Source organism: Salvia miltiorrhiza, chromosome 6 (assembly GCF_028751815.1).
Source record: "Salvia miltiorrhiza cultivar Shanhuang (shh) chromosome 6, IMPLAD_Smil_shh, whole genome shotgun sequence".
NCBI lineage: Eukaryota > Viridiplantae > Streptophyta > Magnoliopsida > Lamiales > Lamiaceae > Salvia > Salvia miltiorrhiza.
The window spans coordinates 21,189,708-21,198,560 of record NC_080392.1 but is presented as its reverse complement, the minus strand read 5'-3'; positions in this window follow the sequence as shown (position 1 = coordinate 21,198,560).

Below are 8,853 nucleotides of genomic sequence, written 5' to 3'. Positions count from 1 at the left end.
AATTTATTTTAAGGGGGATAGTATGTCATATCCCAGTTTTTAATCATTGATTAAAGACTTAATAATTAGGGTTCGGCATCCATTAATAATAAAAATGGTTTGATTTATCAGATGTCATTTAATTGTTTTATATGTGTCTTGATGTGCTTAATTCTTATTATTATTTGAATCCGTTTGAATTTTTAAAGGATCTTTATAAATATGGTGCACAAGTTTAATTAGTGGTTTGAGCATATTATATGAGCCTTATGGATTTTTTTTTTAGTGGGCATGAAGCCATGAAATTTCCTTTAAATGGGATATTAAGTTTTATAAAGTGTTTTACTTCAATAATTTTACTGCAAGGATTTCATAAAGAATCTTTTAATTGATCAGAGTCAAGAGCTCTATTTAAATTTGATACATCTTAACCGTAGCCTACTTCCCCACCATTACATTTTTTTTTCTTCTTCTTTCTTTTTCCCCACCACTACACCTAATCTTCCACTTCACTACCAACTTTCACCACCAACTCTCCTTTATGCAGACAATCAAATCCTCATAATCTTAGCAAATCTTATCATCAATCCTCTGCCATTTCAATTAGACAAAAGCCAAGTTTTAAAAGCTAAGTTTCATTCTATTAGTTCATCCGCTCTTTCCTTCTCTTTTCAACACACCCAACAAAGTTTAAAGTGCAGAGGTAAGTGTTCCAACCAATTCTCTTCTTCTTCCTTGGGGATACAACCCTCCATTTTAACTATGTTTATGTTTCCAAATTCCAGTAATCAAGCAGATTCAGATCCAAATTCATTGTTAAATTGTTGATTCGCAGATCCAACTTTGTGAGTTCAGAAAATTATCAAGGTTACCTCCTACTTTACTTTTTCCATACATTCATTTGTTAAATTACAAAACTATGATTCAAATGAAAACAGATAGAACACACGCATCCATTACCACTTCTTTTAGACTATTATTGTTTCAATTACATTAGCTTATCACCATCAGAGAACCACCAACAGAATAATACACACGCACACATTTTACTATATTTCTATCTATTACAAGTACAGATCAGTTTTTGTAAATAGAAATGAATGAAAATGAACAGAATTGAAACCCTAAGTGCTCTATGTGTGTTTTGTGCGTGTGACTGGAATTTGGGGGGGGTGAGAGCAGCCGACGGCTGCTCGCGGCCGGAGGCGGCGCGGCGGCAGCCGCCGCCTTTTTCCTTTGTCTATCTGAAACGAGAGAGAGATGGTTAGGGCTTCTGTAAAAATAAAAAAAAGAGAGAGAGATACGGGAAAAAGGGGGAGAGACTTATCTTTTCCGACGACGCGGCGGAAGCAGCGGCGCAGCGACACGAACGGCGGTTCTGTTCGGCCGGAAAAGAGGAGAAAAGGGAGGAGTTCAGATCTGTTTTTTTTTAAAATAGAAAGGAGAGGAAAGGGAGCTCAGATCTGGAGCTTACCTTTCCGGCGAGACAAAGCTCGGCCATCCACCACGATTCCGGCCATGGCGGAGACGGCGGAGAACAGGGGAAGCGGCGCGGCGACGCTCGGCTTTTCACAACGGCCGGAGAAGGCACATGCAGCGGCGGAGAGGCCTCTGCCACCCTGTTCCAAGGCCGGGGACGACCAGGCGGCGCCGTGCTTGGCCACGGCGGAGGCGGCAGTGGCACGCGAAGGAGGCAGAGGCGGCGTGTGGTTGTTTCCGAGAGATAGAGACGGACGAAAAGGGAAGAACCAAAGGGGAAAGAGAGAATAGGGGAAGGGAAGAGAAGCGGCCGGCGAAGCGGCGCTCGCTGCTGACGGCGCCGCTGTCGTCCGGCGAGGGAGAGGGAGGCAGACCGAGAGGGAGAGAGAGGGAGAGTGAGGCGTGCTGTGTGTGTGCGTGTGTTATGTGTTTTGTGTGTGTATGTATATGTATGTATGATTAGGGTTAGGCTTGGGCTCAAAGCCCTATAATGAGGATGGGCCGAAATTTTTTTAAAAAAAAAAAAAAAAAACGAGTGGGCCGATTTTATTTCTGTTGGGCTCATTTTAATTAATTTTGGGCTGTTATTGATTAATGAAGCCTACGAATTTTGGCCTAATTTAATTTAAAAATGCTTGATTTTTTTTCACTAAATTATTTTAGTGAATTTAAATCTCTTGACTTAATTTTAATATTGAAAATTGGGACTATTTATTTTAAATGAAGTCCGTTCTTTTATCTAAATTTATTAATGGACTTTAAAGCAAATATTTTGGGATTAAGCCCCATTTATTATATGATAAAATTATTTTCAAAGCTTACGAGTATGGATTTTTTGTTTATGGTTAAAATGTTTTATTTCATATCAATGGATTTTAAAATGTTTTATTATTTATAAATGAATAATGGAATTTCTTATTTATTTTCATGATAAAAAAAAAATGTGGAATTGTGTTATAGAATGATTAAGTATATGATTTACTTTAACAAATGAGCTTGGGATTTAATTGAGATATTAAATTACTAAGCATGTGTTTTTAAATGATTTATTTATTTAAGTGATGAAAATGTGCGAAGTATTGGAAAGCATGATTTATAATTTTCAGGGTGATAATATATGGCTTGTTCTTAATTGATGGAGTACTTGACTAAATGACGGGTATAGAGGGAGGTTATGGATTATGTACATGTTGATGTTCGAACAAATGGGTTCGAACCTATATGATAGTTACATGATAATTGGTTACATTTTATTGATTGAATGAAACGAGATTAATATGGATGCTAGAACCCTAAAACTTTAAAAGATACCTTAGGCACGTAGAATTAGACTTTGTCTTATGACAATTTCTTCACGAACTTATCGACTCTTCATCAATGAAGGTCCGAGCGACAGAAAGTGAAGCAGAAGAAGAAACGATTCCACGCCAACTTTAAGAACAATTGAGGTGGGCATTATTTTATTATTACGTATATAGAGATCCCCTGCGTGACGTAGGCCTCATATGCGAATATATATGCATGATATGTTTTGACTATTTATTCAGTTCTTATGAAATGTTTATATGTTTAATGCCCTTTATGAAAATGAAAATGTTATGAAAATGAAATGTTTATGAAATGATTGACTGCCAAAATGTTTATGTTTTTATATGTATCCTATCTGTGTTGGTTCGCCAACTTTAAAGGAAATCCAATTGGGATCCTATGCTAGACAAAGGTCGCTAGCTAGGGTTAACGTGTACACTCATGGAGACCGCGAGTCGCTTGCGACCGGTCTTGGCGTCCGTGGTAAGGAGGCCTCCTTCCCGGCGCGTGACAGAAAGGACAGATATGGATCATATAGACTGAAAATGGGATGCATCCACCTTTATGAAAATGAATGAAATGTTTTAGTAAGCGCAGGTCATTTATGAAAACCCCTGTGTGTTACTGTTATGGCAGTTCAATTTATATATGTATGCATGTTGTATTTTCGGCTTATGTCACTGAGTATTTTTATACTCAGCCCTGCATGTATTTCTAAATGTGCAGGTTGAGCAGGCGATGGAATGGATCGGTGTTGAGCGGATTTCCCTTTTGATGTTTATGTAATGAAACCTTGAGTATGCATCTCCATATGCATAACTCACACGTTTTTCCGCTACAAACACTCTGAATTTGTTATCGTATTGTGGAACTTATTACTCCTTCATTTTGTTTAACTCTCATTTGGGGTTTAGTCGTTATGGCTGGCTCATTTGTTAATTACCCAAGTGGTTATATATATATATATATATACCACTAGTTTGTTGTTATTAATGTTGGTTATTTAGTAAATCCCTTTTTAATTTCCATTTCTTATTGTTCACCCAAGTCATAACCCCGGTTAACCCGTCATTGGGATAGTGGGCTGTGACAATTAATGCAAGAACAACTTTATTATTTCAGTTCGATCTGCTGCTTCATTTAATCCAACCACAACAGCCAACAAACACCAAAGCAAGCATCATTCAAGGTATTTATACTACCTCAGTTATCCAATCGAGTTCGCATTCGTACCAACGAGCATAATCATGTTTTACCACTACATCAAACAGTCCATGTTATGTATAGCAATAGAAAGACTTGTGTGTATACTGCCACTGCACTCTAGAACAACGAATCATGAGAACCCCACGCGTAACAACTAGAAACTGAAGTAGAAGAAAAATGAAAGTAGATAACTTAGCTTTAGGAAGAAGGGACGCGGCCTGTTCAGGCTGATCGAGAGACGACGAGCAGCAGCGACTCGGTGCTTGGCGGTGGGTTCAGGCGAGAAGCTCGCCTTGTTGCTCCACGACCTGTTCAGTTGGGCCGAGAGACGAACGAGACGACGCGATGATGGAGCTCTCACCGGCTTCGGAACTCGGAGAAGAACTGGAAACGGCGAACACCCGACTGTTCGCCGGCCTCCCTACAGCAGCGGCGTTCGGTGCTTGGTAGCAGAAGTCGGCCTTGGGCGAGGCAGCGGCAGCCGACGACGGTGGTGGCTGTCGGAGCTCTGCAACAGCAGCCCGCGATACCAGAGCAGCAGCAGTCGGCGGCCAACTTCAGAACAGCAGCAGTCGGCGGCGGACTCCACGAACAGCAGCAGTCGGCGGCGCTTCCACAAACAGCAGCAATCGGCGGTGGCCTCGTCGTGAGTCGCCGGAGCAGCAGGAACAACGGCGCTGTAGTGAAACGTTGAGGGAGGTGACTGACCGACGGTTCTTCGCCGGAGGAGATTCGAGAGAGATTGAGAGGTGAGTGTTTGGGTGGTTACCGATGTATGCGAGGGAGAGAGAGATGGATTTCCGGCGATGACTCGCCGGGAAGAAGGACCCCGGATGATGGCTGGATCGATCGAACGAGAGAGAGAGAAGAGTGAGCAAAATTTTGCTTCAATTAAGAGAGAGAGAGAGTTTCCTTTCTTTAATAATTTTGAGGGAACCGAGTGCTTATTAAAAAAAAAAAGAGAATGAATGTTTGCCTTTAATAAAGATAAAAGAGAGTATGATTATCAATTACAAAAAAAGTCTGATTTAGGAACGTTGATTTAGCCCACATAGTGCTCCAGCTTGTTATGTTGCTAATGAGATAAAAAGAGGAAAGAGACGTATGGTTATCAATTACAAAAATGAATGAAGCTACTATAGGTGATAGTTACAAGTTACCTAGAAAAGACTTTATTCTAGAATAGATTAAAGGAAAAGGATGGTTTAGTTCTCTGGACGCAAAGAACCGAGAACTTAGAGAGAACCGACTGTTGAGATTGGAAGGGTTTGGGCCGGATATTAATTCATTTGGGCTTTGCTTATTTTATTTCCATTGGGCTAATATATATATTGTTTGGACTCTATTATTTATATAAATGGGCTCCTATTATTTATTTTGATTGGGCTTCTATTAATTATTAATAATGATTTTCGAATTTTTATTAATTGGGCTCTTACTATTTAGTCGATTAAGTCCAATGAGGTTCATTTACTTAAGCCCAATAAGACTTATTATTTTTAGGCTCTCATTATTAATCCTAATTATTTTTTTAATTAGTGAATTATTTTAAGACTTACTAATTATTAATTAGTAAGTGAATTAGATTATTTTAAGATGAGTAGATTATTAAAGATTAATAATCCGACCTCATAAGACGAGCTTTAATTCCTTAAATAGGATTAGCATCTCATAATTTAATTAAAGGGATATGAGTCATGCATAATCATTTCATGCATCCTCATTTATTGAGATTTTTCTTTTTCGAAGATTAGAATCTTATTTTATTTTCTCGGATTAAAGGTCAAGCACCAGAGTTAGAGCTAAACCGTGAGTCTGCTATTCAGGTGGGCTTTCTTACGTATAAACTAAAACCATATAGTAGAATTGTTAAGACTTTATGCTTATGAATTTTGAATAATATTGTCAATGCCTAAATGCTTTATGTTTTGTTATTAATTGCCTATCTGATGTTAATCGAATTCGGATTCTGGATGGGACCGCAAATCCCTTCGGAATTAGTGTACACCTTGTGATCGTGAGTCATCTAGCGGGTTGGCCGATCATAGTGTCCGTAGAGGGAGGCCTCCCTCTCGGCACGAGTTACTGATATGGTGATTAATGATATTAAAATGCCTGCGCGGGTTATTGATGAAATAAATGATATTATGTTTGGTAAATACGAGACTTTAAAGGAAAACCCTCGTATCTTACTACTATTGAAAGGCTTGACAATAAAATATTACGCATGTATGTAAATTTCGGCAAGTGTCCACTAAGTACTTTCGTACTTAGCCCTGTATGTATTTATCAATGTGCAGGTTGAGCTGTGATCGAGGATGTAGTGTGCAAGCGGAGCTTTTGTCGATCTAGGATGAGTACCTCAGAGTAGAGTATATGTCTTCATACATATACTCAAAATGTTATTCCGCTGCGAACACTGATTTCGTTATGATATTATGTTATTTGTCAAACAATATGTATTAGTTAACAATGTTCTCAAACTCATTGAGCACCCTTTTTCTGGATATTATTATGTACGGTCCCCTTGTGGCCTTCTTGATATCTAGATATTTCGATTGATTTCCTTATACAAGTCGAGTCATTAAGAGACTGAATATACCCCTTTCTAAATCCCGCTCCTAAATTCCCTCCCTTAGTCGCGGTTTCCCCGAATTTGCTATCCTTAGCAAGTGCGGTCGTGACAGAATGGTATCAGAGCATTTCTTTTGCTCTGAGTACTAATCATTCCTTCTAAGTTGAGTCTAGATTAAGTAAGTCAATATACTTTTAAACTAGTTGACAAAAGCTTGGCACTACATCTCGTCACGCTCAACAGAGGTTATGGTAAGTACTTTCAAGTTTTAATTAAGTTAATTTCTTGAAATGTATGAAGCATGAATAAGTATGACTATTGTATGAATCACAAGGACTTAGAACTGTTAAGTTATATATGCTCACTCTCACGACGGAACATAGAAGAGAACTTAGGGAGATGCCTTAACTTTTTCTTCATGTTACGATGACATCAACAATGACGGTCGAAATAGAGAAAAGGGGAATCACACGAAGAGTCGCATGATGAAACCACGAGCATGAAGATTGAGTAGCGTAACGGACGCCATTAACACGTTGATGGCGTGGACATAGCTTCAATATTCGAGTGTTTTTCCACGATGAGATCTCGAATTGGCTTGACCTTTTTAACTTATTTGTTGAAACTTTTAGTTACTAGATCTAAGAGTATATCATCATCACATAACAAGCCCTAAGTTCGGTAAACAACGACATTAGAATTATATGAAAGTCGAATTGGTAATCTGTGATTAAGTATTAAGAACCTATGGCTTGTGTAAATGCTAGATTTAGATGATGAGGTGTTTTTTTTGCACGTTTTGGTTTCGAACCAAACTTGTTTTCCGATTTTAGATATTTAGAGCCTTATCGCTTAAAGTTACTTGTCGTGTGTTACTTTTTGACGATAGAACTTCCTTTGTTAGATGGCGAGGACTGTTTTCACCCGACGACGACCACTGCCCCCATGGGCTAGTCCAGAAGAGGTCAAGCGGTCCTACCGCACCTATGCTCCATGTCACGGGGATAACCTCGGACAATTTCTCGCAGGTTTTCACAGACACTGGGTCGAAGCGAGTGTACATGGAGTATCAGGGTATGACGGTATCCAGAGGCTGATCTTACTGTTACCTTCCGAATGGCAGGGATGGGCTAGGCTGATCTCTGCCCATTACATCTTTCGCCGGGAGGATTACCACGACCTCGTGGGAGACTTCCCTAGCTTCATTGCGGAGCTTCAGGCCTGTTTCACCTTGTGGGGCCGCGCCCCTCTAGGGCCCTACATCCTGCCGGGAGACTACGTACAGGTGGGGACGCCGTTGCCAGTGGAGGCACCCGCTACTGCTCCCGAGCCCCCGATGGCCTTGCCACGAGACCCTCCACCACGTGCCTCAGTTCTAGGGCGCCGTGGTAGGCACGATGACGAGGCAGGCCCTTCTCGTCCACGGGCTCGCAGGGATTTCCCATCGCCTCCTGACTCATCAGCTCGGGCTGCTACTCCTCCACCACCAATGATACCTACGATAGACGCAAGGTTTGAGGCTGCCATGGCAGAGGTCGACAGGGTCATGGCCAACATGAGGGAGTTCCTGGATAGGGGCAAATACCCTATGCAGGAGGATGATGATACAGCACCGCAGGGTACGATGAGGATTTCTCGTCCCGAGCCCGTGCCACCTCCAGCTCCGATCAAGCCTCGCACCACGGTCAGGATCAGTACCAGAGATGATCCGATCCGTGAGATTGTGGACGACATCTTCCGCTCAGCCCAGATCATGCGGGAGACAGGCGAGGGCCAGGGAGAGACTCCGTTGCCCAACTCGGAGCCGGGCGAGGATGAGGAGGAGGACCCCGAGGAGGATCCAGAGGAGGATCCAGAAGAGGACCCGGAGGAGGATCTGGAGGAGGACCCCCTAGCGTCACCGAGGAGCAGCAGTACCGCGACTCAGGGTTCGCGGATTTGACAATTTTTTAAGCTTGTTGATATTTGCCAGAAACGATGATTCGTTCCGATATTTTTGTAATCTATGACTATGATTTTATTTATGTTGTCTCTAGCTAGCATTTGTACGAAAACGTTGACGTTTCATGATTAAGTACCATTTTGAGGTTGCATAGCTAGTAAGCCGGTACACCATAGGGAGTACTCGGATCGACTTTACTTACATTTTGGTTGACGATGTAAAAGCCCTCGATGAGGCAATTTTCCAGGATATCTATATATATATGACCCTAGCATGGGCTTTCTACGACGATCTCGTGTATGTTTTATATTTCTCTACGGGTTTTATTCTTCACAAGTCAGTTAAGAATGTAGTAACTTTGAAT